Source organism: Anoplolepis gracilipes, chromosome 9 (genome assembly GCF_047496725.1).
Source record: "Anoplolepis gracilipes chromosome 9, ASM4749672v1, whole genome shotgun sequence".
NCBI classification, from domain to species: Eukaryota; Metazoa; Arthropoda; class Insecta; order Hymenoptera; family Formicidae; genus Anoplolepis; species Anoplolepis gracilipes.
The window spans coordinates 3,209,957-3,224,099 of NC_132978.1; the positions used below are offsets into that span (position 1 = coordinate 3,209,957).

The 14,143-nt window shown below is 26.7% G+C and overlaps 2 long non-coding RNA genes across 4 annotated transcripts; both read right to left on the minus strand.

Annotated features, from left to right (window-relative positions):
• Nucleotides 1-1,302: 1,302 nt before the first annotated feature.
• Nucleotides 1,303-5,427, minus strand: LOC140669542 (uncharacterized). 3 transcript variants are annotated; one of them, XR_012047354.1, is made up of 5 exons: nucleotides 5,262-5,427; nucleotides 4,073-4,246; nucleotides 3,603-3,840; nucleotides 2,952-3,084; nucleotides 1,303-1,321 (listed from the first exon to the last, which is right to left on the minus strand). It is a non-coding gene; the product is annotated as an uncharacterized lncRNA (long non-coding RNA). The 3 variants fall into 3 exon arrangements; XR_012047353.1 differs by lacking the exon at nucleotides 1,303-1,321 and adding an exon at nucleotides 2,242-2,475 and having other exon boundaries at nucleotides 5,262-5,426; XR_012047352.1 differs by lacking the exon at nucleotides 1,303-1,321 and having other exon boundaries at nucleotides 2,619-3,084; nucleotides 5,262-5,425.
• A 2,180-nt stretch (nucleotides 5,428-7,607) lies between these two features.
• LOC140669709 (uncharacterized) lies at nucleotides 7,608-10,759 on the minus strand. Its single transcript, XR_012047385.1, has 5 exons — nucleotides 10,611-10,759; nucleotides 9,613-9,763; nucleotides 8,921-9,185; nucleotides 8,131-8,242; nucleotides 7,608-7,720 (listed from the first exon to the last, which is right to left on the minus strand). It is a non-coding gene; the product is annotated as an uncharacterized lncRNA (long non-coding RNA).
• Nucleotides 10,760-14,143: the final 3,384 nt, after the last annotated feature.

Here is a 14,143-nt window from a genome sequence, read left to right on the forward strand (position 1 = left end):
ATTGTCGATGAGCCCGTCGTATACATATACCTATGCGCCTTTACTCCGGTCGGCCAATCGCGGAAATGGTATCCGGCCAACGCAAATTCCACGTGTTTCGTATATAAAGGTTAATTAATTCGCTTACCTCTTTCTTTTTTTATTCATGTTAGAGAGCAGATTGGTAAAATTTTTTTTGTCCAACGAGGAATCAAAAGTTTATACCTATAATATTTAATAATTTTGTATCTTTCGATCTTGATCTTTAGTTTGCAGGAGAAAAAAATTGCGTAAAAATACCGATTTAAATAATTTGTCGAGATTAGGAGGAACGAAAAAGCATAAGCACAAATTTAAAGCGTATCTCGATGGCGTTGTGCTCGACGACATTGCTTATTGAGATTGGATAACATGAACACAGAAAAAGATTTGTACGGGAAATGATCCGACCGTTAAATGTGTGGCAAACGAGAAAAATGGGAGAACACGTAAACTCAGCGGTCCGTTTCTAAAGCGAGACCACAAAAGTATCTAATCAGCAGGTTCGATGCTTAAATCGTCGTCTTGCTCCATTAGCTCGCACAATATCCGATCTTATATTCTCTGGAATCGGTCGAAGCGCGATACGCCTTGAGTTGAATCCACGATTCGCCGAGAGTCCCTTGGTCGCACGACAAGATATCGCGCACTTCTTTGTGTTATCGCGGATCGACGACGATATTTACCGTTGTCGAAGCCGATCGCGTGCACAAGCCGATCCCGGTCGCAAAGCGGTTTTATGGGCTATCAGTGCCATTCCGAGATAATTTCCTTGCCCGGTGGTCCAGAATATGGAAACGGCTCGGCCTAAGGATTCCTGCGGGTCGTTGATGAAAAACAGGGACAGAGAGACAAAGAGAGAAAGAGAAAACAAAGCTAATAATAAAGAACAAGAAAATTAAGAATCGAAGACAAGTCGTTAACCTCATCGTACAGATAACATCACGTCTGTTGTAAAGAAACCGTGCATGTTGCAAGAAAATCGGAAGTATGTACACACAATTAGATAAAAAACTTATTTCTTCGTTATGTTAACATGTAATAAATAAATAAATATATATATATATATAATTTTAAAAAGGATAGAAAAATGTTATATAATACTTTTATATTTTATTATATTACATATATTTATAAAATTTTTTTAGTGTGAAATATTACAATACAAAAAATATAATTAGTGTCAAATAAACGAAAATACATGGAATTAAACCTTCAATAATTATTTAAGGATTTTTAAGGATTAAGAATTACAGTTTGGCCAAGCTTCGATTAAATTTAATCAGCGATTAATTTAAAGTACCTACAGTATTGAACAATGAATAGAATTTAATAATTTTTTTTATACGTAGAAAGAAAAAATAGATTAGAAAGATTAGATAAAAAAATAGTTACGCAGATTGTCATGTAAAAAATTTAATATAATACATTATCATTTTTAATGTAATCTAATATAATATAATAAGAGAGATTTCTAAGATGTTAATAATTATTACAATTTAGTTACATCATAATTATAATAAAAATATGAGTAAAAAACGCAGAATTTTTCAGTGAAGCAGAAATCTAGAATTTATGATTTACTTGTATATTTATAATAAATGGAAGTAACAACTTTTGACAAATTATAAAAAAACTAAAAATTACAAGCTGCTACGATTGTAATTTAAAATTGTTTATTTATTACAATTATTTTATTAGCTATAACGAGATACTTGTTTCAATTAAATTTTAAAATTTACATGAATAATTATAAATAAAAGTTATATAGATATAATATAAAATATCGAATAAATAATATTATCAAACTATTTCAATAGTTTGAAATACAAAATTTATGTTTTAAAATCGAAAAGAGACAATAATCAATTTCATTGAATGAAAAATTTGACTTTTAATAGTTTTAATAGTTGAAATTTAAAAAAAAATTTTGAATAAACCTTTAATTGCAAAAAATAAATAATTTTTATTTGTTCCCTACTAATAATATATAGTCTAGTTTCATCTATCTTCGTATTATTTAAAGCAAATCAATTTTATATTAATTTTTCTTCAAAGATATTATAATTATACGTATATATGTTATATGTATTATATATATATATATATATATATATATATATATATATAATATATTATACATATATATTATATATATTTTAATTAGATAATTCTTATTGATTTATTATAATTTACATAATTGTGAAAATTGACTAGCTTTATAAATTCTTAGTGATGATTTTACTTATGATTAAATTATGCAATAAATTTGTTTAAAAATTAATTTTATAAACACTTTGTAAGATAAAGAGTACATTCTTCAAATGACAAAATTAACTAGTTCTATCTACACTCATACAATAATATTACAATAATAGATAAAAATATATTGAAAATAATGTACATAATTTTCAACAGTTATGTTGCCTACAAATTGTATGTTAACTATTCCCCTGGCTGTTGAAAAAATAGGTTATTAATAACATAATAAATTTATATTATTCAATTATATAAAAGTTAAATACAAAAGGTAAATTATATAATAATTTCTATAATATTAAATTTTAATAATAAAAGTAAAAGGAAACTCTCTCTTTCTCTCTCTCTCTCTTTCTCTCTCTTTGAAAAAAATTATTTTATAAAGATTACAATATTTGATAAAGATTATATATAAAATAATACAAAATCTTTTAAAGAGTTAAATAATATTATTGAAAAATTTATAACAAATCTGTAATATTACTAACAATGGAAGAAAATAAAATAAGTATCGCTCTAACTAAAAAAAGAAAATACTCAACAGTTTATCTAGTTAAGAAGACTCATATCTTTAATTAATTGTTTAATTAAATTATTCGAATCAATGATTAACATTCGACTGTGTATGTTCTTTTTAAATCATAAATTTTTTTCTTATTGTATATTTTACTTACTTAATGCTATTTATATTTCCTTTACTGATTCCTGCGACAACCATAATGAAGAAAGCGAAAGACTATGAAGAGGACTAAGTGATGAAAAGAGGTGTAACAGAAAGTAATGCACTTATTGATTTGTCTCGAACATCTACAAATTGATATCCAGTAAGTACTTGATTTAATCTTCTTCATTGTTAAATCTATAACTGCTTAAGCATAATTAGGTTCAATTTAAGCCCGTATCAATTTCTTACTCAAATAGGATTTTCATGTTTTGAATCATTACTGAATCAGAGAAGCTAATAAGACTGGGCTTTTATAATTAGCTTTTTTATCTGATTTTAAACGAATCGGATTTTCTACTTAATTTTTTATACTGATAAATCTAATTATTCGATTTTTCTTAAAGTTAATTAATAATGTTAAAATTAATTTATTTGAAAATAAAATTTTTTACATACAAAAATTTTATTCTATGTTTTTTATTTATTTTATCACAAGAATTCATATTTATTTTGATTGCTATAATTTTTCAGGTATCTTGCATGTGCCTTATTTTTATTTGTTTATATATATGTGTACTTATAATTTATAAGTATTAATAATAATTTGGTCTTAAGTACAATTTTATGATACAAGTATATATATTAATAAATTTCAACTTACTGGTTACAGTAGTAAACTGTATAAAAAAATTTAGCAGTTACGAATATTAATATAATTAAGATAGAAAGGAGTTGATAAGCGGTAGCATCGTTTTTATAGCACAATCCTTTGTTCCTAATATCTTCAAATAGTTCTTTTGTAATTTTCCAAGTGTTATTCGTACTATTATTGAGTATGTATTCTTCTATTATTGTGTATTCTTTGTTATTAATAAATGTTGGTAGTGATGTCACAGTCTCTGTATAGTTTCGAAAAGAATAATTACTATTAATAATATTAAATTAGTTCTATTAATAAGTTTTTCTAATAACATTCTATTATAAAAAATTTTTTAATTAGATATTATATAATTATTTATTATATAAATAAAATAAGTTTTTTAATAATAAATTAAATTTCTTTAAATTTCAAGTATATATGATTAAGAAAATAAACAATAGATAAAAAAATGTATTGAGAAATAATCTTACCAAAAATTGCAACTAGAAGAATGGCCCATAACATTTTATTATGCATCTTAATATTTCGATATTGCTTATGCGATATTTCTTATTTATTTTTTTAGAAAATTTATCTACACGAAACTGTAATTTTTTCATTCAATTACAGTGGTATTATCAGTATTGTAATACTGTTTCAAGTGTCTGAAATTATTGACATATTCATTTTAGAAATGTTAAATTGGATCAAAATGTATTAAATATATCCACAGTTTAAGTTTATCATATAAAAAGCAATAAAATAATAATAAAAAATAGGATCAGATTTAGAAGTATATTTATCATAAGATAAAAATATTTTTAAAAAATGACAGAGTTACAATCGTACAATTTGGTTAAATATAATTTCAAAGACATCTTTTTAGAAAATTTGAATATATAATTTGAATATATATCTTTCTGGATATATTTATATATGTAAATTTATATGTAAATGATTTGAATATAATGATTAAACTTTGCTATTAGCTATCAACTCGTCAATATTGCTATAGTTCACAAATAGAAAAGAAGAAATAAGCTGAGTAATGAAAAATAATAAAATTTTGTTTGTATGAGAAAATCAGAATGTTTGTGTCTGTCACCTTTCCGTGGAGGATTATAAAAACGAAAGGTCATAAAAACTAAAGAATTTCGAACACATTACATTTTATAATCTTACTGCGAATTATTTGTAAGTGAATTACAGTATTAAATTACGTCAAATTGATTATTATATTAATTATTATTATATATAAGTAACTTACAATTAATATTAGATATATTGAAAAGAAAATTATATATTTTGAGGATAATCCGTTAATTTTTTTCAGACATATATATGATAGAAAAAAATTATATGAGGATAAAATATGGTGAAATTCAAAATAATTCATGATAGTTAATGCATAAACAATGATTATCGTTGTGCTTTGTAAGAAAAATATGTACTCTACGACAATTCAATGTCAGTAGGCTAATATATTCCAATATCTACGCACGTTAGCAATTATATTATAAATTATACTACAATAAATATTGTAAGTCTAAAAGTCAAAAAGACAAGACAAGTTAAAGGAAAATTGGACTCGATAATTAATATACTAAAAAACTATTCACACATTTAACAGATTATGAATATAAAATTCAATCTTTCTCAATATCAATGCTTTTATCTTACCAAATCGAGACACTCAGTAAACTTTGTTCGTCTTCTGTGCACACACAATAACAGATTAGTAACGAATATTCGATAGGAGATACGAAGTACGTAGTGCTTAGCGCTAATTGGTCGATTTGCATAAACGTTATTGGTTGTCGTTTGATATTATTTATTTTCTGAGCTGTAGACAAACTTTCCTGTATAGAAGAAATTAACAGAGAATGAGAAAGAAAGAGAAAGAGAGAGAGAGAGAGAGAGAGAGAGAGACACAGAGGAGATTTAAAAGATGTTTGTTCTACATATAAACACGCATGCGCCTCAAATGTTTTGCACATTATTATTTGTGCGTTATTATTAAAAATTTTCATTATAATTAAGCATATTTCTTCTGTTTTGATAAGGTATAAAAAATGTTCTCAATGAATAGCTTGCATCGATAGATTTTAGAAGTATATATACATGAGGATTTATACATATTTTATAAGATTCCTCTCACATCGACAACGCTAATCTGCGTTTGATATCACAATACGTGCATCGCTCCAAATAACTTAATTTATCTCCTCTTGTCACAATTCTGTAGAAGTAACCGCAATTATATCTCATTACCGATTAATTAACGGAGTATGTCTCCGTTCATTCACTGTCAGCTCAGACAGCGCAATAAATATAACAATATCAAAATTATAACTGTGTGACATCACTTTTCGACATTGATTTTGTTCGAACTGGACTCTCAGCTATCCTTCGCGCGAAAATAAAAAGAAGAAAAAAACGATGATCGCGAACATGTTCGTTCGTTAGTATCCGAGATGTATCAGCGCAGACATTCCAAGGAAAGTTATATTATATAATATATAAAAATTATAAAATATATTAAGATTATATACATACATAACGGACGTATATGTGTGATATAATTTTGCTTTGTGTCTATATCATCGAAATTATAGAGAAATAAAATGCCCGGTACGTCGAGCGTGCTTTTATATATTGGCGCATTATGATACTATAGCTCAGAAGGAAATTGGTTATGCGTTCTTCTGTTAATTTTACGATCCCATCAACATCGATAGTGAACAACGGGAAAATATTACGAGCTATTATTCACGTGACAACCAGTGTGGGAGGTATCATTACACGCAGATATCGTAATTTAAATTGGTACCATTACGTAGATATGATATTGCATATAAACCTGTCGCTCTTACAATCGATAGTTTGTCAGTTAAAAAAATCCCGAAGAAGTCGATGGAATTCCGTGGCATGGTCGTCATATGTATTTACGATTTCTGTCGTGACACGAGTCATAATTGTCAGACTGTTCGCTAAGATAAAATGGCTGATTTTCGCATATTATCTATCGCGAAATAATCGTGATCTGTGTTATTATTGCGTAATGAAACATTACGATTCATTATATTCTGTAATGGATTATTGGCTTCTAAATATTAATTTTTATAAATTTATATTTATTTTTTGGTTATTTTATGAGTGACAATTCAAAATGTGTTTGTAAATATCGGATAAGTATTAGTCAATGTAACAATCAGAAGATAATTTATTACAAATTATTTGTACTACAATCATAATTATAATTATAATAAAAATGTAATGAAATGCAGAATTTTTCGGTTGAGCAGGAATCTATAATCTGAGATTTACTCATTAAGAGTAAGTGAAAGCAACAACTTTTAATAAATAAAAAATATAATAAAAATTACAAATTATCATGATTAAAATTTAATATTGTTTATTTATTACAATCATTTTAGCTATAGCTATAAATATTTTTATTGTTAACTTTTAAAGTTTATATATAACATTATAAACGAGAGTTTATATAAATAAGCAATACAAACGAATTATATTACTAACTATTCCAATAGTTTGTAATACAAAATTTAAATTTTAAGCGAAGTCAAAAATTGATTTATTTTATCGAATCAAAGATTTGACTTTTAACTTTTAATAGTTCGGACATTAAAAAAGATTATCAAGTAAAACTATGATATTAATTACAAAAAATAACAATTTTTCATTTGTTTACTCTTAATATATCGTTATTTTTATATTATTTAAAGTTAAATTTGAAATTGATTTTTCTAAGAATGTTACACGTATCATTCTTATATATATTGAATATGTAATTATAAAATTCTTATTAATTTACATATTATTATTATAAAATTGACCAATTTTAATAATTCTTACTAATGATTTTACTTATTATCAAATGTAATATGCAATAAATTTATTAAAAAAAACTGTATTTTATAATCAGGAAAAACTTTTGTTGTAAGAAAAATTTTTCAAATAACAATTTACTTCGAGTTATATCTATATCAATAATAGATTAAATATATATATATATATATATATATATATATATATATATATATATATATATATATAATGATTTGTATGATTTGCAATAGTAATATTGTTTACAAATTGTACGTTACAGCTGGTGAAACCTAAAAAAATAGATTATTGATAATAATAGTTTATGATTTATTAAATTATATAAAAGTTAAATTATATAATAGTTTATATTATCTAATATTATAGTTTATTATCATTAAATTAATGATAGAAGTAATAAAGAAAACTGAAAGAACTTATAATATAAAATAATATAAAATCTTTTAAAATCAAATAATGTTATTAAAAATTTATAACAAATCTGAGATAATTTTAACAATAAAAATAAATATAATGAATATTGCATTACTGAAAAAAAGAAAAACTCAATATCTGATTAAAAAGACTTATATTTTTAATTAATTGTTTAATTAAATTATTCAAATTCATGATTAATTTTCGACTTTGACCGCGTGTATTCTCTTTAAATCAAATTTTTTTTCTTACTGTGCATTTTACTTACTTGAGGCGATTCGTGTTCCTCTTGTGCCATAGGACGGGCAAAACAAAAAAAGTTGAAACGACGAAAAGAGATCCTACCAAAAGTAATACACTCATTGTTTTGTCTCGAACACCTACAAATTGATATGTAATAAGTACTTGATCCAATCTGCTTTATTGTCGGGTCTGTATCAGTTTAATTAGGTCCAATTTGAATGCGTTGAATAGAATTTTCATGTTTTGAATCATTACAGAATTGAATCGGACTGACAATGAGCTTTAACAAGTTAGTTTCTTATCTGATTAATTGAATTATATTTTCTTTTAATTTTTATACTGAGAAATCTATGAATAGTAGATTTGTGATTATTCGACTTTCAAAAAAGTCAATTATTTTGTTATTACATTTATTTATAAGATTATATATGTATATATGTATATCTCCTTATATACATATATATATATATATATATATATATATATATATATATATATATATATATATGTTTTTTACTTATGATTTATCAGTTTTATAACAATTTGATTGGAATAAAATTAATAATGTTAGATATTTATTTTCTAGATAATTTGTATATTTAATAAAGTTATATTAATTTTTTATAATAAAGTATATTTTGTAGAATTTTTTATTTAGTAAAAGAATAATGCAATAAAAGTTCAATTATTTTACTTCTGAGTTACTTTCATTTCTAGTATAACTAGGTATATACCAACTGAATAAGTTAATTATTTCCATGCTACAAGCATATAAGAAATTTTTTTGTTACAAGCATTAAAAAATTTCAACTTACCAGAAACGTAACCTGTCAGAGACGTAAACTATAGAAAAAACTTTGGCAGCTGCATATATTGTAATTACAATTGAGAGAGAAATCAATATATATTCAAAATATGATATAGCATTAGAGCTACACAATTGATTATAGTCATTTTTTAAATGTTTTTTAAATGTAGTATTCCAAGCGTTAACTGGCTGCGTTGTTTCATTGTATGTTGTGTTATATTTATCATTATAAATAGGTGTTGCTAGTGATGTCATATTTCCTGTTACAGTTTCTAGAAAAATAATTATTATTAATAATTAAATATATTAATAATTAATTTTATTAATTAGTTTTTCTAACATTCTATTATAAAAAATTTTTAATTAGATGTCATTATTTATTATATAAATTATTAAGTTTTTTAATAATAAATTAGCTTACATATAAATTGATTTTTTTATAGCAAAAAAGTAGCAAAAAATTTTTGTTAACTAATAAATTGTTGCATTTTTTACGTTTATAATGCACTTTGTATATTTATTCATTATTTGACAAAGGTAATATATATATATATATATATATATATATATATATATATAGCTTAATTATTAAGATCAATAAAGATATATTTTTTAAGCTTCAAGTATATGATTAATAGGATAAACAATGAATTGAGCAAAAATTTATTAATTGAATAAATAATAAATGATTAATCTTACCAAAAATCGTAACGAAGAAGATCGTCCATAACGATTGCATCTTAATGGGTGATATTATTTCGCCTTTTCCTTTAGAAAATTTGTCTACACAAGATTAATTTTCATAATTTATTCACTCGTGTTAACAGTGTCGTAATACTGTTTCAAGTGTCTGCAATTAGTGACGTATTTATTTTAGAAATATCTTACTGAATCAGAAGCATTAAATATAATGACAATTCAAGTGTTATACAAAATAAAATGTAGGAATAGAAAACATGTAATAAGAAATAAAAAACGTGGAATAAGATCAGATTTAAAATATATTTACCCACAGAATTAAAAAGGCAAAAGTAATAATAAAATATAGTAAAATATATTTTTTTTAAAAACGACACAGACTTAAAATCATATAATTTGATTTAAATGAAATGTATAATATTGAATTATGTAATTGGATATTTTATATATATCTATATATATATATATATATATATATATATACATATAAATTATTATTATATTATATATTATATTATATATACACAAATTATTATTATTATATTAATATTATATTATAAATAACTTATAATTAATATTAGATATACATTATATTAAACCGAGAATTATGCATTTTAAGGATATTCGATTCTATTATCAATTTTCTCAGACATACGTATGATAAAGGAAAAATATACAAAAATAAAATATCGCGAAATTTAATATAATAGATGAACACTAGTTATCGGTTTGCTTTGAAGGAAAAATATATGTGCTCTATGGATTCGCAATTCAGTCGGATAAAAAATACCTATAAATGTGTTTATTCTGTTGCAAATTATATTACAATAAATATAGAGATGTCAAAATTCAAAAAACAAGACAAATAAGAAAAGTTAGATACGATAATTAATATATCAAAGAGTTATTTAAACCTACACCCAACAGATTGTGAATATAAAAATTAATCATATTTTGACGTTAATCTTAAAAATAAAATTTTTTAACTTTTATCTTACCAAATTGGAATCCTTTGTATGTCTTCTGTGAACGATAATAGATTAATAACGAGTGTATGATAGGAGACGACGAACGCAGCTCTCTTAGCGCTAAATATTTACACATAAACGCTGTTGGTTATCAATAACTCGATTGGTTTGATATTGTTTACCCACTCAACTTTAGAACGAATCTCGCTTGTATAAGAAAAATCAACAAACACTGAAAAAAAAGAGAGAGAGAGAGAGAATGAGAGCGAGAGTGAAAGAGAGATAAGATTTCGAGAATTTCTATTCTATGAGCACGAATATGCATTGAACGTTTTATGCATTATTGTTAAAAATGTTATTATTACATTATTACAATTATATATTATTTTAATGGTATGACAATTAATGAGTTTCCACGAAGTGGTACGCCATCTTCACACACACCGCTTGCATTAATCGACTTTGAAAATATATAATATATAAGAATTGATTGAACATACATAGGTATCGCATAGCATGCAACAAGTGAACTCAGTGATAAATAACCTTCTGTCAAGATGCGACCGAGATATGTATTTATATTTCATTAGATTTCTTACTCGCATCGACAATGCTAATTCACGCTCAATATCGCGATGCACTTATCGCTATTTTATTCTCTCTTTTGATAATTCTGTAACCGCCACAATCATACCTCATTATCGATTAATTAACGGAGTAAATCTCCTCGTATTCACTGTCAGTTCAAACAGCGCGACGAATATAACAGTATCTAGATTGTAACCGCGTAACAATCGTTGGTTCTGTTCTTTTTTTAGCGCGAGAGAAAAAATACGATGATCGCGAACGTGTCCGTTATCATTTATCCGAGGTGCACCAGCGAAGAAATCATAGAAACACCTTTCACGATTATCGTTGTCAAATGAGTCTTATTTATCTCGAATATACAGTTTTATAAAATTGTAAGTCAAAATACTGAACTATGCGTATAATATTTGAATTAAATTAAAAATTTTCTTTTCTATATATTTAATAAATTAATAAATTCATTAAAAAGTTATATATATATATAAAAGTATAAAATATAGAATAAAATTATATATACATATAATTCTGCTGTGTGTGTTTTTAATCGAAATTATAGAGAAATATAATGTTTGATACGTCGCGTTCTTATACATCGGTGCATTACGATACTATATCTTAGAGGGAAATTGGTTATGCTGTTCTATTAATTTTATTATCCGATCAACGTTGATAGCGCGAAACTGTGAACAACAGGGAGAACGTACAAGCTATTATTCGCGCGACAACCTGTGTGGGAGGTATCGTTACACGCAGATATCGTAGTTTAAATTGGTACCATTACATAGATACGATATTACGTTGATAAGCCTGTCGGACTGCCTTCTGTGTCTTTATCATCGATAGTTTCGTCAGTTAAAAAAAGTCCGAAGAAATCGATGGTGCCTCATATGTGGTCGCCATATTTATAATTCCTATCACGAGACAGACCATAATTGTCAGTTCATTTTCTAAAACAAGTTGGCTTTCACACATTGTGCGTCGCGAAACATAATCGCGACTCATGTTATTAATACATAATGAAATATTACACTGTAGTTGGATCAGTAGTTTAAATATATATATTGTATTATTTTTTGCAGAATAGAGATATTTATTTTTGGTGATTTTATGGGGGAGGGAGCAATCCTATATAATAATTCAAACTATCTCTATAAAATTGCTAACTTACAAATTATCAGCTTACAAATTATGTATCAATCAACAGATAATACTACAATTATTACATCATGTACCAGAGTTTTTTTTTTACGAAGCGTTATCCGACTTTTTGATGCACCTGCGAACATGATGCAGCGGATATCGCAGCGATTCCACTTTCTTATCTATTTCATCGCACAAGATCCTATATATATTCAAATTTATGAATAAAAAGTCTTTATTAAGAATTATGCAAAAAAGGAGAAAGCTTGTCATTCAGAGCAACTTTTTATTAAATTTTTAATTACCGATATCAGAGATATTTTAATAATCATCGAATCTGCCTGCTGTTAAATTCTACTTGAGATTAAATGAAAAAATATAGAGTTTCGTTATTTATTTGCACTCCTCGATTACAATGCGAGATGTTTCTTATTCATATATTTTTGCTTTATGTATCTCGGCGCTTGTCGTTGGAACTGCATTTTATTACGCCTCTTAATTATGCATTTATGCGCAATACACGCGATCTGACGAAGCAACGAGGTGTCTCGTAAACGGAGAGAGAACGTGGGTGAAATAATATTCAAAGCATCGCCTCCGCGGCATTTCCACGTGGACTTATCGTATCCGTGCGAGTCGTAAACTCGCGGACATTCGCGCTCGCGTGACACGTCGCATTCTTTTAATTACATGTGCGCGACACGTAAGCGCTTAGAAACGGCCGACCTTTCTAAACGCGATGCGGTCGTCACGGTCGTAAAGAAAGAGGAAATCGAGCAAGAGAGGCGCGAGTGCGGTTAAAGGGACAAAGGACCTCTCGATTGCCGCCGTCGTAATCTTGCTCCTCGTTGTCGCCCGCTATCTCGCCAGTCTCAATCGTTTTTCATCGCAACCATATGTAAGTGCATAAATGTAAGCTCCCCCATCTGCAATCTCGGATGTCCACCTAGCAACACACAGTCACCGTGTTACAGCATAGAGTTAACGTTATTGTAGGAAACAACGCGCTGCTTTTGACCCCGCCAGGTACTTTTAAGCTAAATTTTAGCTCCCATGAAATTCGTGTGATCGTATTTTTCTGTTGAGTCTATTTACTTTTTAAAGAGAACCTTTTTTAAACATGGGAAGAAGTAAATTAAACATCAAAAAGATTAGAACGATATGTTCTAAAATAAAGGGAAAAAAAAGATAAAGAGAAGTTACTTTAAAATAAATAATTATCTTGCTACTAAAATATGTACATATTTTAACATGTACATAAAATTATATTTTTATGTTTTTTTTTTTATTTTGCTCAGGAAAGAAGAATTATTTCAGAACATAATTAAATATTTACAACGGTCGAATCACCGAACAATCTCTATTCTGTAACACGGAGATCTTCATTAGAAAGTGTAAACAGCGATGCTCGACACGAGATATTGTGATACATACATAAACTGGTGGAATTAATTAGAAAAGTGGAAAGAGCCGCAATAAAGATATCGATCAACGTTTGCGGCTCTTTTGATCGGAAATCAAATGGTGGTTAATGGGTTGATTAATTAAAGCTTTGATCGTGAGGGTATGCCGCTCGTAAAAGTGCGGCACGCTCGCGATCTGGGCCACCCAATACGCCGAGAGTTTACAGGTGCGTTCACCATTCGCGCTAAATCCGCTCGCGAGATTCCAGAAAAAAAACCCGCGCCCGAAGTTATTTCGAAAAGCGCAGGTGGTTGTGTCGAAAACGGGCCACATTCGCTTCTATCCCATTTGACGAAAAACAAACGAGGAAAAAAAAGATTACATGCGAACTCGCATTTCACTTTCTGCAGTTTGCGCATATTTTTTTTCAA